The following is a 10,302-nucleotide window of genomic DNA, read 5'->3' as shown; positions in this document are numbered from 1 at the left end:
CAGCTGGCATGGTTTATAATATTTGGGGTTCTTTACTCTACCCCAGGACCCTTGTCTTGATCATCTTTTCTGAGCTGAGAAGTAATGGCAAAGAAAAGGACTGTGGAGCAGATAATGACTTGTGGTGATGAACACTCTAATATTCACTTATAGAGCCCTGTATGTAGCTAGTCCATGTACATGTATTTATTGAACATCTATTATGTGCCAGGAATGGTACTGAGTGCTGTGAGGGATATAAAAACAGAAGCCCAACAAGATATCTGCCCTCAAACTCCTTATAGTCTAATCAGGGGCCCAAGACATAAATACAAAACATTAAAGAACAATGCAATAGTTAAATGAGGCCAGAGTCATCAACATTAAAAAAAAAAGCCAAACTCATTTCTCACAGTTGATAAATTTCTCTCAACCCCCAGAGGTGGACAAATGACTTGAATCTTCAGCAGAACTGCCTGTGTGAATAGTAATGAACAGAGGCAACATTCTTGAGGGCTTACTATAGATAGAACATTTCTAAGCCCCTTACCATTATTTTATTTAATCTTCAGAAAAATCACTAAAATGTAACAAAAATCTTAAAGAGTGAGGCACGATTCAGGTTTAAAACTAGATACTGCAGTAAACACCACTCCTTTGAATTTCAGCCTTGGCCTGATTTGTGTCAAAGCCTGGAACAAAAATTCTTTATGCTGTCACATGTTACATCTGAGAAGCTGATCCAGGTCCAGGCTGTAATATTGTGATATAGACCCATAAGTGTACAAATAGGCCCGTGACACTGCGTCGTAGGAGTTAAGGGCAGGAGGCAGGAACAAACCTTGGTTAATAGGACAGCTTTGTGGAGGAGAAAGCCTTTCAATACAATTCAAATGTTCTATTTACAGATTAGGAACTAAGGTAGAGATTGAAAGTTTCAACCTATGAACTTTCAACCAAGCATCTCAAGATTAGATATCCAGCTATCAAATTGTTTAACAAAGGAGCAACTTAGTTCTCACATGGCTGGGGAACAGCTCCTTATGATACCAGAGTATAAAACTGTGATCTTTTTTTTTTTTTTTTTTTTTTTTTTGCGGTACGCGGGCCTCTCACTGTTGTGGCCTCTCCCGTTGTGGAGCACGGCTCCAGACGCGCTGGCTCAGCGGCCATGGCTCACGGGCCCAGCCGCTCCGCGGCACGTGGGATCTTCCCGGACCGGGGCACGAACCTGTGTCCCCTGCAACAGCAGGCGGACTCTCAACCACTGCGCCACCAGGGAAGCCCTAAAATTGTGATCTTTTACAGCTTCACTCTTCAGCGTTCTCAGGGGACTTCCTCTGGGGTAGCGGACTACTGCGTGAATAAGATGTAATACCAACCACGTCACCCCTTTGCTTCAAACTCTTGTAGGATACCAGATAAGGACCTGGCACTCAAGGCCCTGCTCCGATTCAGGGCTTTAGCCCCTCTTCAGCGCCATCTTCCAGTGCGGCACAGAGTTCACGCTCCGGCAGCATCCATTGCCTTTTGCCATCTTGCCATCAGCCAGCTCAGTGGGCAGGCAGAGCACCTACTGTGGGTCACGGACTGTGCTCACCTTGTTGGCAGATGCCATGATGTCCCCTGCCCGTGTCTGGAATGCCCACCCACTGCCCATTGCCTGGGCCCTGCTATGTGTCCTTGATGACCAAGCCTACGTTGCATCCCCTCCAGGGAGCCTAGGTTGGGTGACATAGTCTCCTCTGTGCTCTCATTTATTGGTGTTGTGTTTCTGGGTGTAGCTTAATCCCTAGACTGTACGTGCCTTAAGGGTAGAGACTCATCCATGTTGTATCCCTAGCACTTGTCATCGAGCTTGGCGCATAGTAGGTGCTCAATAGATGTTTGACCTTAAAAGGAAAGGCTAGTGGGGACGTATGTGAGAGTCTTATATTCAAAGTCATCGGGAGGGTAGGGGAAAATGGGGCAGTGCATGTGTTAAGTGACTGAATGATTGTTTTCCCTGGGGAGGAAAAATGTGCGCAGATTCCTTGGCATTCCTTTTCTGTGCGGGGGAATCTCTGCTTCCTGTGGGCTGCTCATCATCTCCACTGGAGGCATGTCCTACTCTAGAGGGGAGGGTGTAGACCTCAGCCCAGCCCCTGCCCCTTGCAGTGGGGGAGGGTAAAAAGGAGAGTAGGTGTTACTGACCTAACGGGATCAAAGATGAGGATGGGTACTAGGAAGGACGGAAGTTTGAGTCACAGTCCAAGATGCTATGACTGGTTATGTGATGACTTGCGTGGCAATTATGGTCAGGAAGCCCAGTGTGGAAAACTGGAGGGACAGAGGCCCCAAATCCTGTGGCCACTCTCTGCCAGTGGCCACCGATAGCACAACAAGAAGAATAAACACTTGTAGAGGGCTTTACTGTCAGCGAGGCATTGTTCTAAGCCCTTTCTATAGTCATGTGACAGGACTAGCTGGGGAAGAAGGGGTCCAGGTCTACAAAAGGGTCCTCTGAAATGTACTGACTTCATAGAGAAGAGGGAATTGGTGCGGTTTCAAGCACCTCCTCAGAGGAGGTCAAGATCAGCGCGAGGAAGAGTACATGTAATCCTGAGGTTGGCCTTGAAGAATTAGAGAAATCACCAGCCTGTGTCCCCAGCCTGGCCCAGCAGCCAGGCCTCCGGTAGGGGGAGCCTTTGGGGGCCCGGCTTCCTCTCGAAGCCTTTTCAGCTGCCCATTCCCATGAGCTCAGAGCGGTCCCTTTGGAGTGGCCCAGCCAAGCCCTGGATGCCCCCAGACCGCCCCTCGCCACCCCGAACCTGCCTGTCAGGATCGGGCTTCCTGCTGGGAGGAATATAAATATGGATGGAGCATGGCATCTTCAAACATCGCCCAAGAGCAGAGGGACAGCCAGTTCCAAATGATAATATTTGAAAAGCCACAGGGAGCCTCTGTTGCTGTCGAGTTAGAATTGCTTGTCTTTCATGTGATTAAAGAAGCCCTCGTGTGGTTTTTTTCTTTTCCTTAGAGACATACCAGGGTGTCTCCTCTCCTACTACAGCCCTGAATGGTTTTTAAGGTTTCTAAGTAGACGGCATTTACATTTGCTACTCATTCTCTAAATGAAAGGCAGGCTGAAACACATTAATGAGCATCCTGATTACCGCAGCCCTTGAGAAATTAATTAACGACAAGGCAGTGTGCACATCACATTCCCCCTGCTCCCCAAGATGAGTCAGAGAGCCCAGGAGCTGCATCCAGCCCCAACCGAGAGCTGCCACACACGTCTTCAGCCAAGGGTCCGCTTTTCCTGGACACATTTTGAGTTGCTTTTCCTAGAGAACGCTATTCCCTGGATAATTAAGCAATAGTGTCTTTCTCATGGCCTGGAGTTTTCCCTCTAAACCAGGTGGTCTTACCTGGAAGAGCCTTTAGTTTGTCTCGTTTCTTTTCCTTCTTGTTTTTTGTTTATTTTTGTTTGTTTGTTTGTTTTTAGAAACCAGTATTAAGGACCGACACTTACTGGTCTTTCCCTTATAAAATAACCCGCACTTAAATGGTGCTTATTTTGTCAGGGACTCTGTGTGTACACATTTATTTATTCAATCTCACAATAACTCTGGGGTAGGTGCTGTTATTATCCGTGTCTTATAAAGAGTGAAATAAAGGAACAGAGCTGTCAATTAAGTCACTTAAGGTCACACAGCTAGTAAGTGGCAGAGTCAGAATCTGAACTCAAGGGATTGGCTCAGAATCCATGCCTTGACGACTAATCACATCTACACCTACCCACACATTTGTATTGTGGGTCAAGTTTTTAAAATCCAAAATGTGTTTATTGAGGAGGTTTCTTATTTATCTTGATTCGGGGTGCTTTCTGTGCTGCTTCTGCCTGAAGGGACATCCTTCAATGACCTTGTTTTGCCTCCCAAACTACTGTTTGAGAGGGGTAATTTTTTTTTTTTTTTGCGGTACGCAGGCCTCTCACTGTTGTGGCCTCTCCCGTTGCGGAGCACAGGCTCCGGACGCGCAGGCCCAGCGGCCATGGCTCAGCCGCTCCATGACATGTGGGATCTTCCCGGACCGGGGCACGAACCCGTGTTCCCTGCATCGGCAGGCGGACTCTCAACCACTGCGCCACCAGGGAAGCCCAATACCGGGTAATTTCATAGCATCCAAGCATTTCACATCCAGAGACAGGAGTTGGGCTCTGCACCAGGAGTTTTGTTTGTGTTTTTTTCTTCTCTTCTGGGGAGGGATGAAGGAGATCCTTCATAAGAAGCATATTCTCAGGCTGAAGAGCGTGGAAGGAAGTTGACATTTTTTAGATGAGGATCCAGAGGCTCAGAGAGGTCTATTATCTGCTCAGGGTCATGCAGATTGGTTTTTGTTGTTGTTGTTCTCTCTCTGTGTGTGTGTGTGTGTGTGTGTGTGTGTGTGTGTGTGTGTGTTTTCTTGGTCTGACTCTGCAAAACTACAAACTGGCTGATTCCAAATTGCTGTTCTTTCCACCACACTGCACTGTGTCCATGCAGTTCTACTGGATGAAGCATTTGCTGAGATGGCTACGCTTTACACTTATTTCTGATTTCAGGGCTAATGTAAGAATGAAGCAAACTTACAAGTGGGAATCCCATATGTCAGGTTCTTAAAAGAGTTGTGCAACTTTTTGGCACCCCGGGGAAGCCCTGAAATAAAGCTGAGGACCAGAGTAGCATTCAGGGTCATCCTGGTAGCAGTCACATTTACCCCATAAAAACAGAGAGGCAGCAAAGACTCAGCAAGACACCTCCAGAAGGAGCTTTAGTTGGCCAGTGTTTCCAGGTAAGAGGAAGAAAACAATCCTAAAAGAAAGCGATTTGCACCAAGAGCAGCACGTCTTCCAGGCAACACGCAGCCTCAGAAACCTTCTTTCCGCCGCACAAAGCCCTGTGGGCCTGGGAGCACCCTCCGTGCGGCAGCGCAGAGCAATGTGGCTTACAGGCTGGGAAGAGGGGTGTGTGAACTCAGCCTAGACACAGGCTCAAGCCTCAGCGCTGCCATGTCCTAACTATGAGATCTGAGGCAAACTAGGTCATCCTTCAGCCTCTGTTTCAACATCTATAAGATGGGAGAGTAATTGTACCAGTGTCATAGGACTTTTGTGACCAGACGATATATGTAAGGAGCACACAAGGTGTAACATACACAATAAGCACTTAATAGTGTAGCTATTCTTAGCGTCCATAGTGCTCGTGGCCAGATTCTCCCTTCTTCTAAGCACCCACTGGTCCCTCTGAAATGCTCTCCACTCAGGATTCTGCTCAAAGGGCAGCTCATCAGCAGACCTTCCCTGACCACCCCACCCAGGGGAGCTCGTATCCTCCCACCTTGCTTTACGCTTTTCCTGGTGTGGATCACTATCAGATGCCAGGTTATACAGCCATGTGTTTGTTTGTTGATTGGCTGTCGCCTTCCCAAGAACACTAGCGCCATGATGACAGCAATTGTGTCGGCTTCACTACTGGGTTCTTGGTGGCTAGACCAGTGTCTGCCATTTGGGGGGTACCAAGTCAGTGCTTCCTGAAAGCACCTGAGTACAAGGCATCTCTTCTGAGTAAATTCTGATTCTATACAATGGCACAGCCTAAAAGCGGACGTCGGGCACAGGAGCTGTTGTGTACCTGGGACAAGCCTTGGGTTTCAGGGTGACAGCAGAGTGCCCGAGAGGCCTGACCCTCTGAGGCACCAAGCTGTACTCCAGGGAGCCCTACACCCCGAAGTGCCCAGCAAACACTGCCCTGGGCTGAAGGGATCCGAACCCACGCGTCGCTTTCTTTGCTGGAAAGTTATAGCCTGAAGTCACTCTCGGGCGCCCCCCTCCCCTCTCTCTCAGGATTCATTATGGCTGGTGCAACTTCCTCAAGGACCAAAAAGCACGTCTTCAAAGTAATCCATGGCAATGGATAGTTTACTGCTTTTACACTCAGGAATAATTTTTTTTAAAAGGCAGCAGAGGGCTTCCCTGGTGGCGCAGTGGTTGAGAGTCCGCCTGCCGATGCAGGGGACACGGGTTCGTGCTCCGGTCCGGGAAGATCCCGCATGCCGCGGAGCGGCTGGGCCCGTGAGCCATGGCCGCTGAGCCTGCACGTCCGGAGCCTGTGCTCCGCAACGGGAGAAGCCACGACAGTGAGAGGCCCGCGTACCGCAAAAAAAAAAAAAAAAAAACCTTAAAAAAAAAAGATAGTAAAGGCGGCACATAGCTCGGATCACGATTTTCAATAAGTAAAAGCAAAAGTGAGTTTTGCTCCTGGCTGCTACTGAGATGCAGCAACCTGTGTTGGTCACACCTCCTCGGCCCCCCGGGGCTGGCACCTGGTGGGTGGGTATGAAGAGCTGCCTCCTTCCTGCTGCTGCCTGGGGAGAAGCCAGAGGAAACAAGGCTCAGCGAGCATTCTGCACCCTGGCCCCAGCGCGCCCAGCCTCCTTGGCTCACACACCCCATCAAGATCCAGAGAGAGGGTGAACTGGATACAATAACGCACCTCAGAGTCACCAGAGCCACCAGTGGGGGTTGATTTAGAGGAGCCTCTAAAGGGCATGTGGTTTCTCCAAAGTGCACAGTGCTTGTAAATTCTCAGCACTTTCAGAGGTTGTCATAAGCAGATGTGTGGCTTCCCTAAGCCTGCATTGGAGCAGAGAAATCGAGCAAGAGGAAAAACTAATTAAATAATATAACAAATAGCAAAACAGAGAGCATGCTCCATAAACTCTAGCATGACCTAGCAATTCATGCTAGAATTTAGTTAATGTAGATAATTCATGTTCGAGTTTAGTTTCCTGCTGGGTAGTGAGATTGGCAAGGTAAAGAAGAAGCTGTCTCTGGTCATTAGCTGTCAATTACTGTCTATGCTGTAGGCGGTATTTCCATGTTAACACACATGGGATATAGCATCACTATGACAGTAACTCTACTGCATAAGGCCTGTGGACAGATGCAATCATGAAGGGATATAATACCTCGACTCATGCATTTGGGTGCAGGGAGAACCTGAACTGTTCCGATGATGCAGCAGGGTGGGTCCGGAAGTACGCAGGGAACATGTTTTTCCTTAGCCATTCCACGGAAAATCGCAAGTCTGTGGCTCTCTGGAAAAACCTAGCTGGATTTCCTGGGCAACGTTCAGGTCTCTGGCTGTGGATGGGTTGTTTCTTTTAATTATTTTCTCCCTGGCTTGGAGTGTTTCTTTGATACACATGGCTCTTATTGAAGAGAACATTTATTTGGGATTTCCTGGGCAAGGTTGTGCCAGAGAAGGAGTGGCCTCCCGCTAGGCAGGGATGCTCTCTCATCGACGTACACAGTTCTCACTGTGGAAAATTAGGATACCGACAATCTGGTGTCCTAACAATCTCCTAGGAGGCTGGAGAACTCGATCCACACACCAGATGCTGGTCCCCACCACACAGGGCCAGCAGATAGCCTGTGACCGTCAGGACCGCAGCCTGGCAAACAGATCTGAGAGCCTATGAAAGAGCTCCACGTTGTAAGTTTCATCCTCAAAACAATCCAGGTGGTGGGAAGCTTTCCTGCTCTCTCCCCTCCAACTCCTGTACCTACTTTGTGCCCCCATGAAACCTGATACTTCGTTCTAACACGGCACCTGTAACATTTTGCACTGATTTTTTTCCCCATATCTGAAAGCCTCATGAAGACCCATGGGGGAGCCTGAGCCTGGCACAGTGCCTGGAACATAGCAGATAATACACGCTTGTTTGCTTATCTGTCAGAGGACCTTCCTGCTGAGCCTTGGCAGGGAGTGTATTTATGCACGGGAGCAGCCTCTGCCTTATAATCAAATGCATGATGGATCTGAACACAAAATGGGGCCAGGTGTGTAAAGAAATCCAACAAGATAGCTTGGGTCAGGAATGCTTACAGAAATTTCCTGGCCCAATCCCAAGGGCAAGGATGGCTCGAGTACCTGGGGTTCAGCTTAGCCTGGTCAGTGGAATGTTCCCTCCTCTCCTGCAGGGTCCTTTGTGGAATCCTGGGAGACAGAAACTTAGCCCCAGGTCTCGGCTGATTGAAAACAAGGTCACCTTTGACAGTGACTTATGGTCTCTCAGGACCCAAATCATATTCAGTTTCTCACCCCGTGGTGATAATCATGTTGTGGAAATCAATAATACACCCTTGTGTAGCAGACATCTGGCCTCCTGGGGTTTCTGTGATGGAGGAATGTGCACTGATGGTGGCAGAGAAAGGACTAGCCTACTTGGTTAGATCGGAGTCCTGTGGGAGCTGGGTGGGCCCTGCATGTGAACAGAGAGAAGAGGATGGAAAGGCCTTGCCCTAAGGAGTGGACTGGAAGGCTCACTGCTCCAGAAAAGATGGGCCTTTCCCCAACCTAAAGTGGGATCCAGAGCCCCTTCTCTGCAGCTCTGAGACTTGGTTTGGTCCTTCCTCACTGTGGAGTTGCCCGCCTGTGAAGGGAGGGCGTGTGTCGAGGGAACCCCATGCACACTGAGAGCCAGGCCCAGGCTTCCCTGGAGAGGCTTCGTGGCCCACAGAGCTTGAGGAATTCCTTCCTAGCAGCTTGTCAACTTCACCCACTTTACCCGAGATTTTGGCAACGCGGATGCTTTTTTAAAGGGTAGATTTATTTCATTGCAAACAAAAGGGCATTCAGGCCCCAGGGCCCTGGATGGGTCCCAGAGTCTCCCATGCCCACCAGGGCCCAGGCTGCCTTCTCCACCCAGACAGCATCCTCCCTCCTGGGCCAGGCCAGAGGCTCCTGCATGGGCTCAGGGGGGCTGCACTGTCTCCCAGATGAAGGTGAGAAAGATGGATGGACCGCTGCAGGCAACTTGCTCTGTGGCAACACAGAGCCCAGGCATCTGCTCAGGGCAGAAGCTCCAGGTGCCCTGTGAGAAAGCTGTCGGGGCCCTGGATGTGCAGTCAGGGGAGGCTGATGGGCCAGGTGCTGGCTGCCAGCCAGGGAACACAGAATGTTCCTTCACAGAACAGCGAGTCCATCTGGGTGGGCAGCCGCTCCACAGCCAGGTTCGCCTTGGCTGTGCCTTTGCCATTTGGAAGGCCACGAGCTATCATTGTTCTCTCAGATGCCCCTCTGCAAGGCCAAGGCCGGTCCCACTGTCCCCTTGCCCTCCCCTCCGCCCTCCCACCTGCAGCCCAGATGCTCTCCCCCTGCTGCCACCTGTCTTTGTAAAAGGCACGTCTTTTATTTTATTTAGTTATTGAATTTTTGAATTTATTTTATTTATTTTTTATATAGCAGGTTCTTATTAGTTATCTATTTTATACGTATTAGTGTATTTATGTCAATCCCAATCTCCCATGTCTTTTAGAAGTCTTTCGGGACAGGTCAGGAGGCGAAAGGCACGTTTTAATGGGGACATGAGCCATTTATTAAGCCATTTATTATTAAAGTCACCCGGTCAATTTTCTGTCAAGTGTTAAGCTCTTCTGCCCCGCAGAAAGGAAGAAACACATCTGTGGGCTGTACACAAAACTGCTCAGAGAGGCTAGCCAGGGAGGCTGCTGCCACAACACCATCAATTTCATCATCATCGTCATCAAAAAGCATCTGATTGCCCAGACATCCAATTGAGAGGGAGATTTGGGCGGGAGGCCGCTGAACTTGAAAGGAGGAGGCCTGGATTTCAATCTCTGTCCTAGCTCTGTGCCTCTGAGCATGGCATGGGAAACCAAATTGTCCACTGCTGTTGTAGACACAGCCCTCGACCTCCGTATATCCACAGCCCATGCCCATGGCAGACATGGCTAACCAATCCCTCTCCCCAAGAGCCTTAGAACATGGACTCTTTCTTTTTTTTTGGCTGTGCTGGGTCTTCATTGCTGCGCGCTGACTTTCTCTAGTTGCGGCGAGCAGGGGCTACTCTTTGTTGCGGTGCGTGGGCTTCTCATTGCGGTGGCTTCTCTTGCTGCCGAACACAGGCTCTAGGCGCGCGAGCCTCGGTAGTTGTGCGCGGGCTCAGTAGCTGTGGCTCGCGGGCTCAGTAGTTGTGGCTCGCGGGATCTAGAGAATAGGCTCAGTAGTTGTGGCACACGGGCTTAGTTACTCCACAGCATGTGGGATCTTCCCAGACCAGGGATCGAACCCGGGTCCCCTGTATTGGCAGGTGGATTCTTAACCACTGTGCCACCAGGGAAGTCCCGAGCATGAACTCTTAACACAGAGCTCCCGACAGCCAATGCCCACTGATTTGAAGGGCACTCAAGATGAAACCTAGTTGCCGTCACTACCCTAGGAATTTATAACCTGTAAATGAAATTTTGTACCAAGGACAGACCAGGACATTAAAGAG

Source organism: Pseudorca crassidens, chromosome 2 (genome assembly GCF_039906515.1).
Source record: "Pseudorca crassidens isolate mPseCra1 chromosome 2, mPseCra1.hap1, whole genome shotgun sequence".
In the NCBI taxonomy this organism is placed as follows: Eukaryota; Metazoa; Chordata; class Mammalia; order Artiodactyla; family Delphinidae; genus Pseudorca; species Pseudorca crassidens.
This window is presented reverse-complemented; position numbering follows the sequence as displayed.